We start from the raw sequence: 22,859 nt of genomic DNA on the forward strand, positions 1-22,859 counted from the left end.
GCGGGTCATCAAAGGTGCAAGAGTGTCTAAGGCAGAGGATAGAGTATTGTTGTAAGAAGAAACAGCCTCGTTGACAGACGTGGATGGTGCCACAGTAGAGAGGAGGTTTGAAACATGGGAGGATAGAGATGAAGGGTCAATATCGTGAAGATTCCTAGATAAATTAGATAGGATAGGACGGGACTGGGAGGGAGGAGATTTAAGTGTGAAAGTTATAAGATGGTGATCAGAGGAGGGATGATCAGAGGCAAGGAAACTAGAAGGTGAACAGTTGGAGGAGAAGATGAGATCAAGACAGTGACCATTTTGATGAGTGGGGGAGGTGGAGCATAGTTGGAGATTAAAGGACGACGTTAAAGCGAGTAACTTGGAAATATAAGAGTTGGAAGGATCATTAGCAGGAATATTAAAGTCACCAAGGATGAGAGAGGGGGAGGAAGGATCATGGAAGAAGGCAAGCCAGGGCGTCAAAGTCACTGAGAAAGGATGAAAGGGACTTATCAGGGGGACGATAAATGACCGCTATTCGAAGAGGCAGAGGAGAGAAAAGGCGGATAGAGTGGACTTCAAAGGAGGAAAAACAGTGAGATTCAGGTGGAAGAAGGGGTTGAAATCTGGAGGAGGGAGAGAGAAGTAGTCCAACACCGCCCCCACGGCCAGCAGGGCGAGGAGTATGTGAAAATAGATAACCGCCATGGCACAGGGCTGCGACTGAAGCAGAGTCATCAGGGCAGAGCCAGGTTTCTGTTATGGCGAGCAGATGGAGGTGACGCGAGATAGAGGTCCTGGATATAGGGGAGTTTGTTACAGATAGAGCGGGCATTCCATAGGGCGCAAGAGAAGGGCAGAGAAGAGGAGTGCCTGTATACAAATGCTAGAAACCTAAAAAATAAGATGGGAGAGTTAGAGTGTATATTACTAAATGATGAGGTAGATATAATAGGCATCTCAGAGACTTGGTGGAGGTAGGACAATCAATGGGACACTGTTGGGCTAATTTTCAAAAGAGAAGGGCGCCCATCTTTTGACGCAAATCGGGAGATGGACGTCCTTCTCCCAGAGTTGCCCAAATCATCATAATCGAAAGACAATTTTGGGCACCCACAACTGTTTTCCATCACGGGGACGACCAAAGTTCCCAGGGGCATGTCGGAAGCATAGCAAAGGCAGAACTGGGGCGTGCTTAACACATGGGCGTCCTCGGCCGATAATGGAAAAAAGAAGGGCGTCCCTGAAGAACTTGGGTGACTTTACTTGGTCCTTTTTTTTTACGACCAAGCCAAAAAAATGTGCCCTAAATGACCAGATGACCACCGGAGGGAATCAGGGATGACCTCCCCCTACTCCCCCAGTGGTCACTAACCACCTCCCACCCTAAAGAAAATTTTAAAAATATTTTTTCCAGCCTCAAATATCATACCCAGCTCCATGACAGCAGTATGCAGGTCCCTGGAGCAGCTTTAGTGGGTACTGCAGTGCACTTCAGATAGGCGGACCCAGGCCTATCCCCCCTACCTGTTAAACTTGTGATGGTAAATGTGAGCCCTCCAAAACCCATCACAAACCCACTGTACCCACATGTAGGGGCCCCTTTCATTTCTAAGGGCTATGATAGTGGTGAACAGTTGTGGGGAGTGGGATTTGGGGGGCTCAGCACACAAGGTAAGGGAGCTATGCACCTGGGAGCTTTTTCTGAAGTCCACTGCAGTGCCCTCTAGGGTGCCCGGTTGGTGTCCTGGCATGTCAAAGGGACCAGTGCATTATGAATGCTGGCTCCTCCCATGACCAAAGGACTTGGATTTGGTCGTTTCTGAAATGGGCGTCCTTGGTTTCCATTATCGCCAAAAATTGGGGACGACCATCTCAGGCGTCCCTGACTGTATTATCGAAATGAAAGATGGCCACCCATCTTGTTTCGATAATACGGGTTTCCCCGCCCCTTCACGGGGATATCCTGTGAGGACGCCCGCAGTCAAACTTGGGTGCCCCATTCGATTATGGCCCTCTGTGTTAACAGGGTACAAATATATATTGCAATGAAAGGGGGAATCAAATTGGAGGGGGGTTGTGCTATATGTTAAAGGGGAATTGAGTCAAACAAAATAAACCTTCTACATAAAACAGACTACAGTGTGGAATCATTATGGATAGAAATTCTATGCGTGATGGGCAGGAGTATTCTTGTAGGGCTGTACTACCATCTGTCAGGACAGAACGAACAGACAGATGAAGACATTTTTACAGAAGTTAGGAAAGCTGGCAAACTGAGCAACAGTATAATAATGGGCGATTTCAATTTCCCCACTATTAACTGCATAAATATTACACCAGGGAGCGCCGTGGAGATAAAATTCCTAGATGTAATAAATGACTGCTTCTTTGAGAAACTGGTCCAGGAACCAACAAGGGGGGGGGGGGGGGCATTTTAGAACTAGTCCTTGGTGGAGTGCAGTGTATAGTACAAGAGGTAATAATGTTCAGTCCACTGGGAAACAGTGCTGGAGGGATCTGTACTGGAACTATTCAAGGTTGTTAAAACACATGCAGACTGTGAAAAATTGCAGGAAGACCTTAGGAAATAGGAAGTCTGGGCATCCAAATGGCAAATTAAACTTAATGTGGACAATTGCAAAGTGATGCATGTTAGAATGAATAATCCAAATCATAGTTACCTGATGCTAGGGTCAGTACCCCCAAAAAATATCTAGGTGTCATTGTAGACAATACGATGAAATCTTCTGCCCAGTGTGCTGTGGCAGCCAAAAAATCAAACAAGATGTTAGGAATTATTAGGAAAGGGATGGTAAATGACTGAAAATACTATAATGCCTCTGTATCGCTGTATGGTGTGACCTCTCCTTGAGTATTGCATTCAGTTCTGATTGCCATTTCTTAAAAAAGATATAGCCGAATTTAGAAAAGGTTCAAAGAAGAGTGACCAAAATGATAAAAGGGATGGAACTCCTCTCATATGAGGAAAAGCTAAAAAGGTTAGTGCTCTTCAGCTTGGAAAAGAGATGGCTGAGGGGAGATATGATTGAGGTCTGTAGGAGTATTTGCTGTGATCTCACCCACCCGGTGTGCACATGAGAGCACCTTTACAGCCAACATGGACGCTGCAACCTTTCACCTATATGTCTGACTACCAACTGTGCAGAAGTCAGCATTTCAGCTTGTAATAGATTTACTGAAGCCTGCACCACCTCCAAGGTCACTCTGTATCGGGGGAGAATGCATGTCCCTGAGAGAGAGAGAGCTTACGAGATAAGACGGACAATGGAAGCTTCATACAGATGCTGGGAGTACATGGTGGGATTATTTCTGATTGGCTCCCAGAAAACTGATGGGTCGGAGAAGCGGGAACAGAAGGAGAAGAAAGGGGGTTGGCGGGAAGAACGAAGAAGAAAGAACAGAAGAAAAGAAGAGGAGAGGACTTACATTTTCTGCAAGCACCTGATTTACCTGAGAGACTTACTGATAATACCTGGCAAAGCTTTTCCCCAGGTTACAGCTGTCTACAGGATCTATACTGAGTCTGTATCATCTGTTGCTGAGCAAGACAAGTGCATCACCTAAGCTCGTGGGACCTTGCTGAGACATTCAGCTGAGGTATCGGAAGGAACCTGATCTGGTGACCGGAACGGTGAGATCATAGCTTACTTCCTTCAAGCTGGGTTAGATAATCGGTCTGTGCTCGGACCCATCAGATGCGTGACGTCAGGATTTATGATCTCTACTCGCTGTTAGCCTAGTATAAGATTTGTGTGGTAATCATTAGGATCTCGGTATTGTGTTTATCTGTCATTACAGATTAGCCAATAGGATAATCATAGTTATTCTCTATATTTTTGGTATCATTGTGCATGCAATCAGGAATTGCTGATGCTATAAGCTGATAAGGATTTTTCTATATTTTTGTATATAACACTGTATAAATAAACTAATATATTCCATTGGTCTGTCCGTTATTTTCCATGTAGCGAATGTCGGGCGGAGGCCACACCCCCTAGACATAAGCGAGTACGTATGTAGGAATTGGCCTCTTACAAAATCTATATAACCACCTACAGGTCTACAAAATCCTGAGTTGTGTAGAATGAGTAGAAGTGAATCAATTTTTTATTGTTTCAAAAAGTACAAAGACTAGGGGACACTTAATAAAGTTACATGGAAATTGTTTTAAAAACAAACAGAAGGACATATTTTTTCACTCAATGAATAGTTAAGCTCTGGAATTCCTTGCCAAAAGATAAAGCAACAGTGGCTAGCATATCTGAGTTTTAAAAAAAGGTTTGGACAAGTTTCTGGAGGAAAAGTCCATAGTCTGCTATTGATACAGACATGAGGAAGGCACTGCTTACATGGGATTGGTAACATAGAATGTTGCTACAAATTGGGTTTCTGCCAGGAACCTGTGACCTGGATTGGCCACTGTTGGAAACAGGATACTGGGCTAGATACCGGTCTGACCCAGTAAGGTTATTCTTATGTTCTTATGTAATATACTTAATAAACTCGTGGTCATGATCAAGATTGCTCCAGTCATAAACCCAGTACACAACTAGCCTCTTTTCACAGTTCTTATAACCCTTTTTTAAGCATAAAGGGCAGGAAAATGCATATCATACAAGTCCCTACCTATATTAAGACTACTTGCTGTATGCCCTAAGTGTTGCCATGCCAACCACATCTTCTTGTAGTGCCACTTCATCAGCAAGGGTCTCTCCTAAACCCATGCCAGAACCATGCCTCATTATTAAGAATAAGTTTTATACAGATAGGTAGGCTAAGTTTGCCTGCTCTCAAAAAACTAGGGCAAAGTAAAACTGTTCCAGTATATTATTAATTGATGGATCTCTGTCTCCTGCGATGCATGCATTCTGGAAAATATATACACATAGAAATACATTTTTACAAGACATGCACTCTGACATGGATGCATGGGGACATAAGCAAAATAGGTATATGGGCTTATATACCAAACTTTAGCAACCAGGGTTCAAAACTTAGTTAAACCAGAATGACATGAAAGTCTTGGAATATAATATACTAGCTCCTGCTTTTGAAATCGTAACATACATACATACATACATAGTTTAGTGTCTCTGAATATCTGTGCAAACACATTTTCTGCTTGCAATGAATTTGGCACAAATGAGACCTTCGGTTCTTGAACAGACAAATTTCAGTGAGCTGCTCATTAAAAAATAGAATTTCCCCACCTGTCAATCAAATGCAGACTTTGGCAGACTCTATCTGACAGGAAAATTTAGTGCTGCAGTCTGCAACTGACAGAAATGTTGACAATATAAACAAAAACATATTTTCACATTCCACTTTTTAAAGTAATATTTTCATGGTAATTAAAAAAGTATATAATTAATTGTAATGTTCTATAGAGACTACATCATGCATATTTATGGGATCTTGCCAAATATTTGTGGACCTGGATTGGCCACTGTTGGAAACAGAATGCTGGGGCTTGATGGACCTTTGGTCTTTCCCAGTATGGCAATACTTATGTACTTATATATCTTAAAATGTGGAGGGGTACATTCAATAAGTCATCCAAGTCTGAATTGGAACTTTTTGCTCATTACATCCAAAAAAAATCCATCTCAGAACCATTTTAGAACAGGAAAAACATCTGGGTTTCCATTTCGAAAATGCCTCAAAGATGGACATTTTTGCACAGAAGACATTTAAAAAGAAGAGCCATTTTTCAAACTGACAGGTCCAACTTATAAACAACAAACAACCAGGCACAAAAACATCTGTCTGGCATCATTTTGACAGAAATGGCCACATACACATCCCTGCAGATCAGAAGGGCAGCCTAGTGGTCTGTGGGACCCAGGTACAATTCCCACCATAACTCCTCTATTTTGTATTGACAGTCCTCCAGGAACAGAATGAAACTTACTCCCCTTCCCGATATTCGAGACTATTAAACTGGCCAGGAGCCATTCCTGGTCAGTTAAATAGAACTTAAGCACCTAACCTGGATATTTAGCAGGAGATAATCGGTTATCTCACGCTTATCCCAGTTAGCTAACCAGCTATATTGCGCAACATACTGGCTATGCTGAGCAGTCAAAATAGGCAGCTTAAATAGCAGGCCTATCTTTGAACACTAAAAGGTTAACTGGTTTGCACTTAATATTGACATAGCCGGTTAACTTTTTAGCAGCCAAAATAAATCCAGATATTCAATGGTGGTCACCAAATATGGCCCAGCATTGAATATCTGGGTTTAACACTGCGGCGGACAGAAAATGCGCTGCCCGCCACTGTCTGAATATCGGACCCACTGTACCTAACTGTGCACCACTGTCTGCACTAGCCTTCAAGCCTACAGATGTCTTCTATATGTACGAGTTTGTTGAATTTGGAGAGCTCACAATTTGCAGCACAAATGTACTAGGTAGAGTGGGATTTGGACATAGATCCCCTTGTTCACAGTCCACTGCACTGACTGCTATGCTATTCCTGGGAGCTGCTTGCTGCTCTATTGGGTATGCTCATATTACGTGATGCTGTCACAGTGCGTAGTATCCCCTTTTAGTTTCACTTCTTAAGAGGGTGGGAGGGGGACAGCATCAACTGGAGGGTAATGGAGGGTTCAAGCTTTAATCCCTCCAGTGATTATCAGGTCAATCAGGGCATCTTTTTGCAATTTAGAAATGTTTGAAACAGGTCTAGATAAAAATGTACTTCTTTTTAGACTTAGACATTCTTTCCCATTCTATTATCACTGAAATACATCCTAAATTTGAGGCTGCCCTAGTCCCCCTGAAAACACGATTCCAACACACCCCCTTGCTATTTGGATGAACTTAATGGTAAACGTTCAACTTTTGCCTTTTCAAAAATTGTGATTTGGACATTCTCAGCAGAATGACCTTTTTTTGGCCCTTTTATTTATTTATTTAATTTACTTATTTGCATTCGGGTAGAACAGAGTGCTGTACAGGTTAACAATAGAAAACCAGAAAGGAACTCTATCAACATATAGGAAAGCAAAGCAGTCAAACTAAGATACAGGAAAGAAGGCAAAAGTAAAGGATAAGGCAAAAGAGGGGAAGTCAAGCACAAATAGAAGGAAAACAGGGTTGAGTAGATAGAACTGGTATTTTCAATCAGACTGTCTCCAAAGACTAATCGAAACAGCCAGGCTTTGAGACATCTATCTGCTTTGAACATTACCTCCCTAGTAACATAAAGAGGTTGATATTGAAAAAGTTTGTTCAACTGACTTTGGAAGTTAGCCCAATAAATCTTCATGGTTAAAATTTAGCCTCTGCTGAAAAGCTAAATTTTGACAAGTCATGGCAAACAAAACAAAAATTACCAGGCTGAAAAGAAGGTGGTTCAGGAAACATTGCCAGGGCACAGTTTCACTTTTGTTTACTCAGCACAGAAATTCAGCCCTACTCAGAAAAATTTAACTGGCTAGCAGTAAGTTCATAAATAGCTGTCCTAAAGTTGCTAGGATAATTTAAGTAAAAAAGAGAATCCTGTTTGCCCATTTGTACATGCTTATTGTGTTTATGAAATATTTATGTTTATTTAAGCTTGATATACTGCCCAATTGAAACAGATGTAAGTGGTCTACAGTCATTATCCCACTAATTCTACATATACCCCAGATTCTATATAATACAACTGGAGTTCTACGCACAAATCAGGGCACATTCTGATTTGTGCAAGTAATTTAATTATCTTAAAAAGACGATCAGCGCCAATAATTGTAACTTAACAAGCAATTATTGGCACTAATTCGCATTAATTAAAACTTATGTGCAGAACTTACTAAGGGCCTTCCATACTAAGCTGTGCTATAGGTACGCACACTTTTTAGGAAGCATTAAAAATAGTGTGCGCTAATGATAAAGACACCCATTATATTCCTATCAATGTCTCAATCTTTGGCGCATGCTAATTTTTAGTGCATGCTAAAAAATGTGTGCGCCTACAGCACTGCTTAGTAAGCAGGGTCCTAAGCATATTCTGTAAAATAATATACAAAAATTCTAAGACACAGAACTGAAAAGGGGACGTGGTCATGGGCAGGATGTGGGCATTTTTAAAATCTATGCAAACTGATATATACACTCGCTCCACTTGCTGGCATTTACACCAAGTTTTACTTGGCGTAAATACCCGTGACTAAATTTAGTCACAGGTATTTACGTGGACAGGCACTAGGCATATTCTATAAACTGTGCCTAATCCTGAATTTAGTAGCACAAAATAAAACAGGCAAGAACCAGCTAAGTCACAAATTTACAAAACAAAAAATACGTCCTAAATAGCAGGTAATTCCTTCCATATCATAAAAATTTAGGTAAGGAATTTCGTATTAAAGGAGCCTGATAAAAGATAGAAGATGTTAAGTGTTTACAAAATGTAAAAGAATTCCCGCCTGATAGTAATTGTGCTAGTACAGTCATAAAGGGCAGAGTCATCCCATATAAAATTTTAAACCCTGTCACACAAATCTTAAAATATTTGAGACCTAATTATCAACCAATGGAGTTCAATTTAAAAAAAGTGTAACACTGTCAAATTTAGAAACTGAGAAATATTAATCTGACTGCAGTATTCTGAACATTTTGTAATCTTTGAATAAGGGTTTTAGAACAATCCACATATACAACATTACAATAATCTAACTGCGACAGGAAGAGTTTGGACTATTAAACGAAAAGTGGCTATATCAAAATGTTTCCTTACAATACTCAATTTGTTTAATAGGCAAAAGGAACTATGTATAAACTTATCTGTCTATCCATCTAGCATGCAGACAGATGTGACAAGAGTGAAGCTTTTATCATCTACTGTAAAGATTAAATGTTTCCAAATGTTATCAAGAGAACCTAATCAAAGAAAATTTTCTTTTCTCTCTAATTTCAATTTAAAAGAATGTACCTAGTTTTCAACTAAATCCAAACAGGAATTTATGCCTTTTAAATCTATTTGATTGGAAGTAAGACACTAATGTCATCAGCATATATGTAACATTTGGCATCTATCTTCTCCAGCTCAAACCCCAAAGATCTCATCAAGGTGTTAAATAACAAAGGGGAAAAGGGCAAACCAAGGGAACACCACATTCCACAGTTTGTGTGGCAGACAAAGCTCTTTTTTCACTTTAAATTAACAACAAAAAAACACACTAAACCAATTAAGGATAGATCATCCAGAAATTCCAAGACACCGTTAATAATGTATCTCCAGATGAACTTTCAATCATTGCTCAAAACTTCCAAAGTCTTTATATTCAACAGCGTATGCAATTTTTTATCAAAAGTTTTAAAATGTATATTTTTTTTTAAATCGCTCAAACTGTACCATATCTTCAATGACTCTTAATATGTTCAAAAAGCAACACTTAACTTTCACAGTCCAGACGGGGTCCTGTTTCACGCAAATGCTTCATCATGGGATTCCTCATGCTGTTAGAAACAATTTACTGTTTGGAAAGACAATATTGTTCAAGCACACAGAATCCTCTGATGAAGCATTTGAGTGAAACGGGTTCCCATTGGGACAGTGAAAGTGAAGTATTACTTTTTGAACATATTAAGAGTCATTGAAGGTATAGTATTGTTTGAGCGATTTGAAAAATTTATATTTAAAAATGTTTGATAAAAATTGCCTGATTTATTGAATATAAAGACTTTGGAGGTTTTGACCAATGATTGAAAGTCTGCCTGGAGAGACATTATTAAAGATATTTTTGAGAAGTTGTTTCATGCCCACATATGTCTTTTCCTCTTTTTTATGCATTCTTTATTCCATCCACTGTTTTTGGTTTAGTTTTCACTGTGGTATGTTGTAGATGTGACCCTAGTTTTTTTAAAATTTTTGATTGTGATTGTTGAAGTAATTAGTAAAGTGTGCAGCCTCCTGGTGATCATTGATATTGGCCTTACTTGCGACCTACAGATTTCAGAAGTGGTGGTTATGTTTTACTACCTGTATTAACTGTGTCAAATTCTGACACAACCAGGTTATTTGTAGGGATTAAAATGCAATAATGTGTGTCCCCCATTCCAGAAAGCTTTCATTGACTGATCTTAAGCACTAGAATCAAATTTAAGGAGTTAATCATGGCATTTAATTTCTTGCAGGGGCTTGGACGGGATTATTTAAGGAACAAGTTGCAAAAATATCAGGTGTGGATGTACAGTGTCATACAGAGAATTTGCATGTTCCATCTGTAAAGAATGTGAAACTATTTACTATTCATTTCCAGTTTTTCCTATTTCCCATTTCATGTTTATGGAATAAACAGCCACAACTTCTGTTTCATCCAGATGATTAGTTGATTTATCATTGCTTAATATACCATCAATTACACAATAAACATTGTACTAGGCTGCACATTTTAGTTTGCTATTCGCTAAAACAACTTATGAAATTTTATAAAATATTATAGAAAAAATTGTACCGGAATTAGAGAGAATTAATAGTCTTTTTAATTATTCACCCACCAGCACAGCATCAGACATCAGTTTCAAGTTATAACAAACTTACAAAATCTAACATCAGTACCTCTGGAAATTATAAGTAATTAGACTAATTATATAAAGAAGAGAAAAAGAAGGAAGAAGAGTTTGTTCCTCATACAAAGGTCACAGAACGGAGAGAAAGCAGAGAGAAAGCAGAGAAAGAAAGAAAGAAAGAAAGAAAGAAAGAAAGAAAGAAAGAAAGAAAGAAAGAAAGAAAGAAAGAAAGAAAGAAAGAAAGAAAGATTCTTAGATATAGAGAATTAGTTTCTATTGGGGGGGGAGTACCCCCCTGGAAATAGGCTGTGGCAAGGACATGAAACTCTCCTGCCATCCTGACTATTTCAGAGTTCCTTTGTCTGCAGCGTGGTTTTATAGGCTGTGCTGAGCATTCACCTCTCCTCTACCCTGGACCAATCATAGGTGCTGCTTATGGGCTGGAGACTTGTAATTGGGACTTTCATATGTGCTGGAGGCTTGCAATTGGTCCTTGCCATACCTTTTCTCAGTAAATCACTTTTGTAACAGAATATACCAGGTATCTGAGTTGCCGTAGCAACATTTTCACCATCAGAGCATGTGACCAGCCAGAAATTCCTTCATGTGGCTGATAGGAAAAGAGAGTTGGGGGATGGGAAATAATGCAATATACCTGAAGTAAAACTTTATAGCTTATAGCTAAAATTATAAACAACATTCATCTAGGTGGTTTACAAATGAATATGATAAAAGGTAGATAGGAGAAAGGAAGCAGAAGAAAAGTAGACAGTGCAGAAGAAGGTTTGTAGGTCAACCTAATGATGAGAGCTAAAGGTTGAGTACATAGACAGGTTTTAACTGCTTATTTAAATTTAGGATAGGAAGTCTAAGTCTAAGTGGAGCGGAGTGGAGGAGTGGCCTAGTGGTTAGGGTGGTGGACTTTGGTCCTGGGGAACTGAGTTCAATTCCCACTTCAGGCACAGGCAGCTCCTTGTGACGCTGGGCAAGTCACTTAACCCTCCATTGCCCCATGTAAGCTGCATTGAGCCTGCCATGAGTGGGAAAGCGCAGGGGTACAAATATAACAACAACAAAAAAAAGTTAAAGTGGAATTGAGTTCCATAGATAGGGGCCTGAATAGGAAAAAGCTGAGTTGTGTGTAAAATTGAGGGAAGAGGTAGGTGAAGTGATGCTTCTTGAGAGGAGCAGAGGGAATGTGAGGAACCAGTAGTTTAGAAATATAATTTTGGGCAGAGTGTATCTACCCTTAAATACTAAAATGACTACTTTGAATTTAACCAAGGTTCCTTGATAAGTAGAGGTATGACTTAATTAAATTGGGTGGAGGTATAAATAAACTTTGTCAATGTAGATTAAATGGGCAGTAACCTTTTCAGAGAATAGAGAGGAAGGTCAGCAGAGAAGGCATTACAATAATCCAAATGAGTAATAACAAGAGAAAGTAGTAGACAATGGAAAAGGCCAAGTAGCAGAATGAAATGTAAAGATCTGATTCTATAGAGGGTGAAAGGATGCCATTCGAATTCATAATTGTTTGACCCAGTTATATAAGTTATAATAGAATTAGGAAAGGTTCAAAGAAGAGCAATCAAAATGATAAAAAGGATGTAACACCTCTCATATGATGAAAAGTTAAATAGGTTAGGGGTCTTCAGCTTGGAATAGACACGGCTGAGGGGAGATATGATTGAGGTCTAAACAATCGTGAATGGTGTAGAACAAGTATAAGTGAATCAATTTTTCTTTTACTCTTTCAAAAAGTACAAAGACTAGGACACACTTAAAGAAAGTTTCATAGAAATACTTTTAAAACAAATAGGACAAAACATTTTTTTTTCGCTCAATGAATAGTTAAGCTCTGGAACTCTTTGCCGAAAGATGTAGTAACAGCAGTTAGCGTATCTGGGTTTAAAAAAGGTTTGGACAAGTTCTTGGAGGAAAAGTCCATAGTCTGCTATTGAGACAGACGGGGAAGCCTCCGCTTGCCCTGGGATTGGTAGCCTGGAATGTTGCTACTATTGTGTTTCTGCCAGGTACTTGTGACCTGGCTTGGCCGCTGTTGGAAACAGGATACCGGGCTAAATGGACCATTGGTGTGAACCAGTATGGCTATTCTTATTTTCTTAAGGGATGCATATCTGTCCACTTGACAGTAAAGATACTTGTGGGTTTTGAAATATAATGTAATTTTATTATATTTAGTATATTTCATAGGCTTGTATTTTATGCCTGAGACTAGTAAGCCTGAGCTTATTATCCTTGCTGGTTATTTTCACGGTGTCTATTTATGTTTGCCAATTACTTTGTTTGATATCATTTTGATAAAGTTGTATATTTGTATTCATGCTAAATGTTTTATAGGGATTTTGAGCATTCAGACAGAAATTCTGGAAGGAAAATGAATACATGTAATAAAATATAATCGTTTCTGCAATCCTGTTCCAGCTGTTCATCACACTCTCAATGAAAAGGCATTTTCTCATGTGAGCTTTGCATTCTATAGAGATTGCTATTTTCTGTTCATTTCTTAAAGACTACTATAAAATTTAATTTATGTATCATACATGCCCTTCCCTTCTTTCTTCTACAAATATTTAGCTTCTTCAATCTCTGTGTAAGGCACATGTTGTGCAGGCTATGCACCATATTGGTGGACCTCTTCCATCTTGTCAATTTCTTTCTGTAAATTTGATCTTCAGAATCAAAAAATGTTCAAGCTGAGGTCTTATCAGAGGCCTATACAGAGGTAATATTACTTCCTTCTGTAGTGATGCTTCTCCTTATGAACTCAAACATATTATTCCTAAGTGCTTGGCAACAGACTATCTCAAGGTGAGAGAGCGAGAGAGAGTAGAGTGTTTACATAGAACAATTAGGTGAACACAGGTAGACATAAACAGAAATCTACCATGATGATGACGATGACTACCATTACTACTTATCATTTCTAAAGTACCACCAGATATATATAGTGCCATACAGACTGTTTTAAAATAGGCAGTCCCTCTTCATAGAGCTTACACTGATAAAATCACAATAACTGGAAGGGGAAGACAGAGAAATGGTGATAGCAGTAGAGGAGGGAAAATAGTTGACGCTCCCAAGAGATCTAGGACCAGCAAAAGTACATGTGAAGAGGAACAGACAGGATGTGTTCCTCTTCACATGTACTTCTGCTGGTCCTAGATGTGGACAGGATGTGTTCCAATTTGCTATAATCTACCAGCCAAACTGAAGAACATTTCTATGAAAGGACAGTACCAAAAGCTGGAACTTCTGGTGGAAATATAAAAGACCAGTTGTTTGTTCCCATTGGTATAGTACTGGGCATGGTAGAAATTACCAAAGCAATTGCAGTTTGGTAGGATTGCATAGCCTTTTCAGTAGGAGACTTTTGAGAATTTGGTGGTGTTATATTTTGGTGTAGTGCTAAAGAAAGACCGTGGAAAATTTCAATAGTTGCATAATTTATCCTATCTGGAGAGTTGCAGTGTCAACTCTTTTATTGACCAGAGTCTGTGTTCAATACAACAAGCGTCCTTTGATCAAGCAATTGAAATATTACATCAAGCTAGGCCACGGGGCTTTGATGTCAAAGGCAGATACTGAGGCCACATTTTGGCTGTTGTCAGTCTTTTCATCTGCTGAGTTTCATTATAGAAAAACAATATTATTTTGATAAACACGTGTTCCTGGGGAGCTTTATGTAAAGGCTGTTTTTGGAAACTGAGCTAATTTGGGTTTGTATTAACAAAAAGTGTGAAGGCTTGTGCAAGCAAACCTTTCCTTATTCTTCATTACATTTTGAATATTTCTATAATTGTTCTTTCTTGTTAAAAATGTAGAATACATTGTGTAGATCAGTGAATCAAACTCCTGCTTTAATTCATTTTGAATTGTATTTTATAGAGAGTGGAATATGAAAAATGTACAATGATGTGAAAAATTTTACTTGGCACTGTAACTGTAACATCATGTTCTTTGTGAGAATTGTTTCAGGTGGCTTCTGATATAATAGTGAAACAACTCAGGAGTGAATGACTAGTCTGTTAGTTAGAGCAGTGATCTGAAACCCAGAAAAGTTGGCTTCAGATATCACTCTGTCCTTTGTGATTTGCCTCAGGTACAAGCTGTGAACCCTCAGTGGACAAAGAAATACTTAATATACCCAAATGTAGCTCACCTTGAGCTACTACTGAAAAAGCATGAGCAAAATTCAAATCAGGAGTCTATAAAACTCATCTATCAATTGTGAAAATATTGATGGTTTCTTTCAGAATAAATAGCCCTCAAGCTTGCAGGTGTCACCTATGTAACCCGGGTCTCACCCATGCGCTAGATCTAGCCCTGTGCCACAAAATAAAATCCTTTTACACACACTTCACATTCTTTGCTCACTCTCAGGCCACTTATCACACACCTTGTTTCCAGTCCACTTGCAGTTGAGCTGTGGGGAGTCCGGAATAGCGATCCAGATGTTTGGGAGGCAGCAACTGCTCCTTATTTCTAGCACAACTTAAAGTGGCACTTCAGGATTCCTCTTCTTCTTTGAGTCACTTGGCAGAGGCTTGCAGGGTACCAAAAGATCCCTTAAAGGGCAAACTATCATTTTGTCTCATCTCAATCTCCTTCCCCCTTGTCACTCTTCAGAACTAGGGCACTATCTCCCTGCATTTTATTTCAAAGCTACTCCCCTTGGACTGGGCTTCCTCACTCCCAGGGACCTCCCAGTCACTCCCCCCAGTGACACTCAACCAGGGAACTCTATCCATCTAAACAACTCTCAACAGGGTATTCTCCTAGTAATCCCTAAAACAACAGAGGATTACATCTATAAGTAGGTACAAAACGTATTTGGTGGCTTTTGGAGGGCTCACATGTACTACCACATGTGTACCAGTTAGAATGGGATATGGGCCTGAGTCCCCTTCTCTAGAGTCCACTGTATCAACCTTTAGGCTACTCCTGGGACCTGTCTGCTGTTCTAACAAGAATGGCCATCATATCTGAAGCTGTCATAGAGCCTGGTATGTATTATTACTATCACATCTTAGGGGGTAGGAGGGGATCTGTGACCACTGGAGGAGAAAGAGGGTTATGCCTTAATTCATCCAGTGGTCATTTGTGGCACCTTTAGGTCATTTATTTGTGACAGAAACAGGTCAAAAAGTCTTAATTTTGGCCCTAGATATTTTCATTTTGTTTCATTATTGCAGAAACAGATCTATCTTTTGGTGCCACCCAGGTCCTGCCCAGCCTGCTTATTTTCGAACGAGAAGGCAGGCCATCTTCCGACACAAATCGGGAGATGGCAGGCCATCTCCTAAACCCAGCCAAATCGGTATAATCGAAAGCTGATTTTGGCTGGCTTCAACTGCTTTCCATTGCAGAGCCGGTGAAAGTTCAAGGGGACGTGTTGGCCATGTACCGAAGGCGGGACGGGGGCGTGGTCAAGAGATGGCCAGCTTCGGCTGATAATGGAAAAAAGAAGGCTGGCTCTGACAAGCACTTGGCCAGCTTCACTTGGTCCATTTATTTTTAGGACCAAGACTCCAAAAAGTGCCCCAAATGACCAGAGGACCACCGGAGGGAATCGGGGATCACCTCTCCTTACTCCCCCAGTGGTCACCAACCCCCTCCCACCCAAAAAAAAATATATATTTTTTTGCAGTCTCTATGCCAGCCTGAAATGCCATACCCAGCTCTGTGACAGCAGTATGCAGGTCCCTGGAGCAGTTTTTAGTGGGTGCAGTGCACTTCAGGCAGGTGGACCCAGGCCCATCACATCCCTACCTGTTACACATGTGGTGGTAAATGGGAGCCCTCCAAACCCCCCCGAAAACCCACTGCACCCACATATAGGTGCCCCCCTTCACCCATAAGGGCTATGGTAATGGTGTATAGTTGTGGGGAGTGGGTTTTGGGGGGGCTCAGCACACAAGGTAAGGGAGGTATGCACCTGGGAGCAATTTTTGAAGTCCACTGCAGTGCCCCCTAGGGTGCCCGGTTGGTATCCTGGCATGTGAGGGGGACCAGTGCACTACAAATGCTGGCTCCTCCCACGACCAAATGCCTTGGATTTGGCCGGGTTTGAGATGGCTGGCATCGGTTTCCATTATCGGCGAAAACCGATGCCGGCCATCTCAAACCCGACCATCTCTGACATTTGGCCGGCCCCAACCGTATTATCGAAATGAAAGATAGCCAGCCATCTTGTTTCAATAATATGGTTCGTGAGACCTGTTTACGGCGCCGCCCTTAGAGATGGCCGCCCATATAGTTGGCCGGCGCCATTCGATTATGCCCCTCCAGGTCTCACACAAAACACCCTCAACACACCCTCTTGAAATGTGGATGAACTGTGGAGAAAAATGTCAATCTACCATCTGATGATATTCTTTGGAGTTTTTTTTTTGTTTGTATTGAAAATGAACCTCAAAGTGAGTTAGACTATCTTCTTTGTCATAGAAATTGATGCTACTTTCTCAAACTCTTGTTATTCAGATTCAAAACAGTGTTCTTTCTCATCTGCTTTCAGTAGAGGAGTGTGGTAGCCGTGTTAGTCCACTCTTAAGGTTATCAATAGAAATCAAACAAAATAAAACATGGAAAAGAAAATAAGATGATACCTTTTTTATTGGACATAACTTAATACATTTCTTGATTAGCTTTCGAAGGTCGCCCTTCTTCCTCAGATGTTTGATTTCATCTGCTTTCAAAACCCTGCTACTAACCTATATTATCTAACCTCTGTTAATTATATGTTTAGTATTCTTGAGAAAATCTCTGAATTTTACAAAGGTACAAAACAGATTTCAGTTCCCAGAATAAAGGCGGGCATTTTACCAGTGCTCCACAAAAGATGTTCTCACATACAATTTTCAGTCCTCATTGCTATTTTCTGGAGAAACATGCTTTCAAGACAGGAGAATGAGAGAAAAAGTAGTTTTGTGCCAATCTCTGAGAACTTTCTGGTTTCTCAGTATTACACTATGCTTCTCCGAGGACAAGCAGGCTGCTTGTTCTCACTGATGGGTGACGTCCACGGCAGCCCCTCCAATCGGAATCTTCCTAGCAAAGTCCTTTTCTAGCCCTCGCGCGCCCGCGCGCACCGCGCATGCGCGGCCGTCTTCCCGCCCGAAACCGGCTCGAGCCGGCCAGTCTTCTTTCGTCCGCACTCGGTACGGCTGTGTTTTTTGTCGTGTCGAGCCCCGGAGAGTCAACCTCGCGTGTCCGTTTTAATAGACGTGTTTTTTCTTCGGAAAAGTTCTAATTTGTTCGGGAAGTGCTCCGGAAACCCCCTTGGGTTTCGTTTGCCCCTTCCCGTGTTTCCAGTTTTTGCCCCGGTAAGTTTTCTTTCGTCGTCGGGGTAGGCCTCTTTTCGGCCTCGGTCGAGATTTTTCTCCCTTCAAGTTTTGGTGCTCCAAATTCGTCATTTCGGATTTTGATTTCGCCGGCGTGATTTTTCCGCCCATGACATCGAAGCCTTCCAGCGGCTTCAAGAAATGCACCCAGTGCGCCCGGGTAATCTCGCTCACTGATAGGCACTCTTCGTGTCTTCAGTGTCTGGGGGCCGAGCACCGTCCTCAGAACTGTAGTCTGTGTTCCCTGTTACAAAGGCGGACTCAGGTAGCGAGATTGGCCCAGTGGAACGTTTTGTTCTCGGGCTCTTCGTCGGCATCGGCACCGGGGTCATCGTGTGCATCGACGTCATCAGCGTCCAGACCTTCATCCTTGGCCGCCAGTGCATCGAGTGCATCGAGTGCATCGAGGCATCGGCCCTCTGCATCGGCGCCGAGACATCGGATAGCTGCATTGACGTCGGTGGTACCGGGACCTCGTCTCCTGATGTCATCGGACGGTGGTGCATCGGGTGGAGTGCAGGTGAGGGCTGTCCATTCCCCTGCTGGTGGCGGTGAGCCTTCGGGTGGGTCTCCCCCTACCCTGAGGGCTCCTGCGGTACAGCCCCCCCGGGATCGACCTGCTTCGACCTCGGCCCTGAGGAAGCGACGGATGGATTCTACGTCCTCCTCGTCGGTGCCGGGGAGCTCCGGTGACATGCTTCGGAAGAAGTCGAAGAAGCATCGACACCGGTCTCCTCCCCGCGTCGGCACCGAGAGCTCTGGGTCGCCGAGGGAGTCGGCACCCAGCAGGCATCGGCACCGAGAGGACCGCTCACCCTCTGTTCAGGAGGTGTCGATGCGCTCCACTCTGGACAGCCCGGACCAGCCTCCATGCCCGGAACAGGTTCTGACGTCGACGCCTGCATCGACCTCCCTGCCTTTCTCTGCAGCCGCTCTGAACGAGAGCCTCCGGGCCGTTCTCCCAGAGATTCTGGGAGAGCTGTTGCGCCCTACCCCTCCGGTACCGGCGGTGCTTGCGCCTCCGGTACCATCGAGCGTGGCGCCGGCTGGCCCATCGCCCAGGGTGAGGTCCCCGACGTCGGTACCGCGTGCGGTGCCGACTGCGGCCACCTCCCAGGAGGGCTCCCCGACTACGTCGGCGGAGGGAGCTTCGCCGATGCGGGCAAGGGAGTCTACCTCTCGACGCCCCCATCGTGGACGTGGCTCCACGGAGTCGAGCCGGGCGAGGTTGCAGACACAGGTCCGTGAACTTGTGTCTGACACCGAGGGTGAGGCCTCGTGGGAAGAAGAAGAAGACCCCAGATATTTCTCTGACGAGGAGTCTGAGGGTCTTCCTTCCGATCCCACTCCCTCTCCTGAAAGACAGCTTTCTCCTCCCGAGAGTCTGTCTTTTGCTTCCTTTGTCCGGGAGATGTCTACGGCCATCCCCTTCCTGGTGGTTGTGGAGGACGAGCCCAGGGCTGAAATGTTTGAGCTCCTGGACTATCCTTCTCCACCTAAGGAAGCGTCCACTGTTCCCTTGCACGATGTCCTCAAAAAGACATTGCTTGCGAACTGGACCAAGCCATTAAGTAATCCCCACATTCCCAAGAAGATCGAGTCCCAGTACCGGATCCATGGGGACCCAGAGCTGATGCGCACTCAGTTGCCTCACGACTCTGGAGTTGTGGATCTGGCCCTAAAGAAGGCTAAGAGTTCTAGGGAGCATGCTTCGGCGCCCCCGGGCAAAGACTCTAGAACCTTAGACTCCTTTGGGAGGAAGGCCTACCATTCCTCTATGCTCGTGGCCAAAATCCAGTCTTACCAGCTCTACACGAGCATACACATGCGGAACAATGTGCGGCAGTTGGCGGGCTTGGTTGATGCTCTCCCCCCTGAGCAAGCCAAGCCTTTTCAGGAGGTGGTCAGGCAGCTGAAGGCGTGCAGAAAATTCCTGGCCAGAGGGGTGTATGACACCTTTGATGTTGCGTCCAGGGCCGCTGCCCAAGGTGTGGTGATGCGCAGGCTCTCATGGCTGCATGCCTCCGACCTGGAAAATAGACTCCAGCAGCGGATTGCGGACTCGCCTTGCCGTGCGGACAATATTTTTGGAGAGAAAGACGAGCAGGTGGTAGAGCATCTCCACCAGCGGGATACCGCATTCGACAAGTTCTCCCGCCGGCAGCCTTCAGCATCTACCTCTACAGGTAGAAGATTTTTGGGGGGAAGGAGGACTGTTCCCTACTCTTCTGGCAAGCGTAGGTACAACCCTCCTTCTCGACAGCCTGCGGCCCAGGCTAAGCCCCAGCGCGCTCGCTCTCGTCAGCAGCGTGCGCTTCAGCAAGGCCCCGCGGCTCCCCAGCAAAAGCAAGGGGCGAGCTTTTGACTGGCTCCAGCAGAGCATAGCCGACATCCAAGTGTCAGTGCCGGGCGACCTGCCAGTCGGGGGGAGGTTGAAAGCTTTTCACCAAAGGTGGCCTCTCATAACCTCCGACCAGTGGGTTCTTCAAATAGTCCGGCAAGGATACACCCTCAATTTGGCCTCAAAACCTCCAAATTGTCCACCGGGAGCTCAGTCTTACAGCTTCCAGCACAAGCAGGTACTTGCAGAGGAACTCTCCGCCCTTCTCAGCGCCAATGCGGTCGAGCCCGTGCCATCCGGGCAAGAAGGGCTGGGATTCTATTCCAGGTACTTCCTTGTGGAAAAGAAAACAGGGGGGATGCGTCCCATCCTAGACCTAAGGGCCTTGAACAAATATCTCGTAAAAGAAAAGTTCAGGATGCTTTCCCTGGGCACCCTTCTCCCCATGATTCAGCAAAACGATTGGCTATGCTCTCTGGACTTGAAGGATGCCTACACACACATCCCGATACTGCCAGCTCACAGACAGTATCTGCGATTTCAGTTGGGCACACGCCACTTCCAGTACTGTGTGCTACCCTTTGGGCTCGCCTCTGCGCCCAGGGTGTTCACAAAGTGCCTAGCTGTGGTAGCAGCGGCACTTCGCAGGCTGGGGGTGCACGTGTTCCCATATCTCGACGATTGGCTGGTGAAGAACACATCCGAGGCAGGAGCCCTGCAGTCCATGCAGATGACTATTCGCCTCCTGGAGCTACTGGGGTTTGTGATAAATTATCCAAAGTCCCATCTTCTCCCTGTGCAGAAACTCGAATTCATAGGAGCTCTGCTGGATTCTCGGACGGCTCGCGCCTATCTCCCAGAGGCGAGAGCCAACAACTTGTTGTCCCTCGTCTCGCGGGTGCGAGCGTCCCAGCAGATCACAGCTCGGCAGATGTTGAGATTGCTGGGCCACATGGCCTCCACAGTTCATGTGACTCCCATGGCCCGTCTTCACATGAGATCTGCTCAATGGACCCTAGCCTCCCAGTGGTATCAGGCTGCTGGGGGTCTAGAAGACGTGATCCACCTGTCCACGAGTTTTCTCAAATCCCTGTATTGGTGGACAATCTGGTCCAATTTGACTCTGGGACGTCCTTTCCAAATTCCTCAGCCACAAAAAGTGCTGACAACGGATGCGTCTCTCCTGGGATGGGGAGCTCATGTCGATGGGCTTCACACCCAAGGAAGCTGGTCCCTCCAGGAACGTGGTCTACAAATCAATCTCCTGGAGTTGCGAGCGATCTGGAACGCTCTGAAGGCTTTCAGAGATCGGCTGTCCCATCAAATTATCCAAATTCAGACAGACAACCAGGTTGCCATGTACTATGTCAACAAGCAGGGGGGCACCGGATCTCGCCCCCTGTGTCAGGAAGCCGTCAGCATGTGGCTCTGGGCTCGCCGACTCGGCATGGTGCTCCAAGCCACATACCTGGCAGGCGTAAACAACAGTCTGGCCGACAGACTGAGCCGGATTATGCAACCTCACGAGTGGTCGCTCAACTCCAGAGTGGTGCGCCAGATCTTCCAAGCGTGGGGCACCCCCTTGGTGGATCTCTTCGCATCTCGAGTGAACCACAAAGTCCCTCAGTTCTGTTCCAGGCTTCAGGCCCCCGGCAGACTGGCATCGGATGCCTTCCTCCTGGATTGGGGGGAGGGCCTGCTGTATGCTTATCCTCCCATTCCTCTGGTGGGGAAGACTTTGTTGAAACTCAAGCAAGACCGAGGCACCATGATTCTGATTGCTCCTTTTTGGCCGCGTCAGATCTGGTTCCCTCTTCTTCTGGAGTTATCCTCCGAAGAACCGTGGAGATTGGAGTGTTTTCCGACCCTCATCACACAGGACGAAGGGGCTCTTCTGCATCCCAGCCTCCGGTCCCTGGCTCTCACGGCCTGGATGTTGAGAGCATAGACTTTGCCTCTTTGGGTCTGTCAGAGGGTGTCTCCCGCATCTTGCTTGCTTCCAGGAAAGATTCCACTAAGAGGAGTTACTTCTTTCTGTGGAGGAGGTTTGCCGTCTGGTGTGACAGCAAGGCCCTAGCTCCTCGCTCTTGTCCTACACAGACCCTGCTTGAATACCTTCTGCACTTGTCTGAGTCTGGTCTCAAGACCAACTCTGTAAGAGTTCATCTTAGCGCAATCAGTGCATACCATTACCTTGTGGAAGGTAAGCCGATCTCAGGACAGCCTTTAGTTGTTCGCTTCATGAGAGGTTTGCTTTTGTCAAAGCCCCCTATCAAACCTCCTACAGTGTCATGGGATCTCAATGTCGTTCTCACCCAGCTGATGAAACCTCCTTTTGAGCCACTGAATTCCTGCCATCTGAAGTACTTGACCTGGAAGGTCATTTTCTTGGTGGCAGTTACTTCAGCTCGTAGAGTCAGTGAGCTTCAGGCCCTGGTAGCCCAGGCCCCTTACACCAAATTTCATCATAACAGAGTAGTCCTCCACACTCACCCTAAGTTCTTGCCAAAGGTCGTGTCGGAGTTCCATCTGAACCAGTCAATTGTCTTGCCAACATTCTTTCCCCGTCCTCATTCCTGCCCTGCTGAACGTCAGCTGCACACATTGGACTGCAAGAGAGCATTGGCCTTCTACCTGGAG

The sequence above is a fragment of the Microcaecilia unicolor genome, chromosome 2 (assembly GCF_901765095.1).
Source record: "Microcaecilia unicolor chromosome 2, aMicUni1.1, whole genome shotgun sequence".
Lineage (NCBI taxonomy): Eukaryota > Metazoa > Chordata > Amphibia > Gymnophiona > Siphonopidae > Microcaecilia > Microcaecilia unicolor.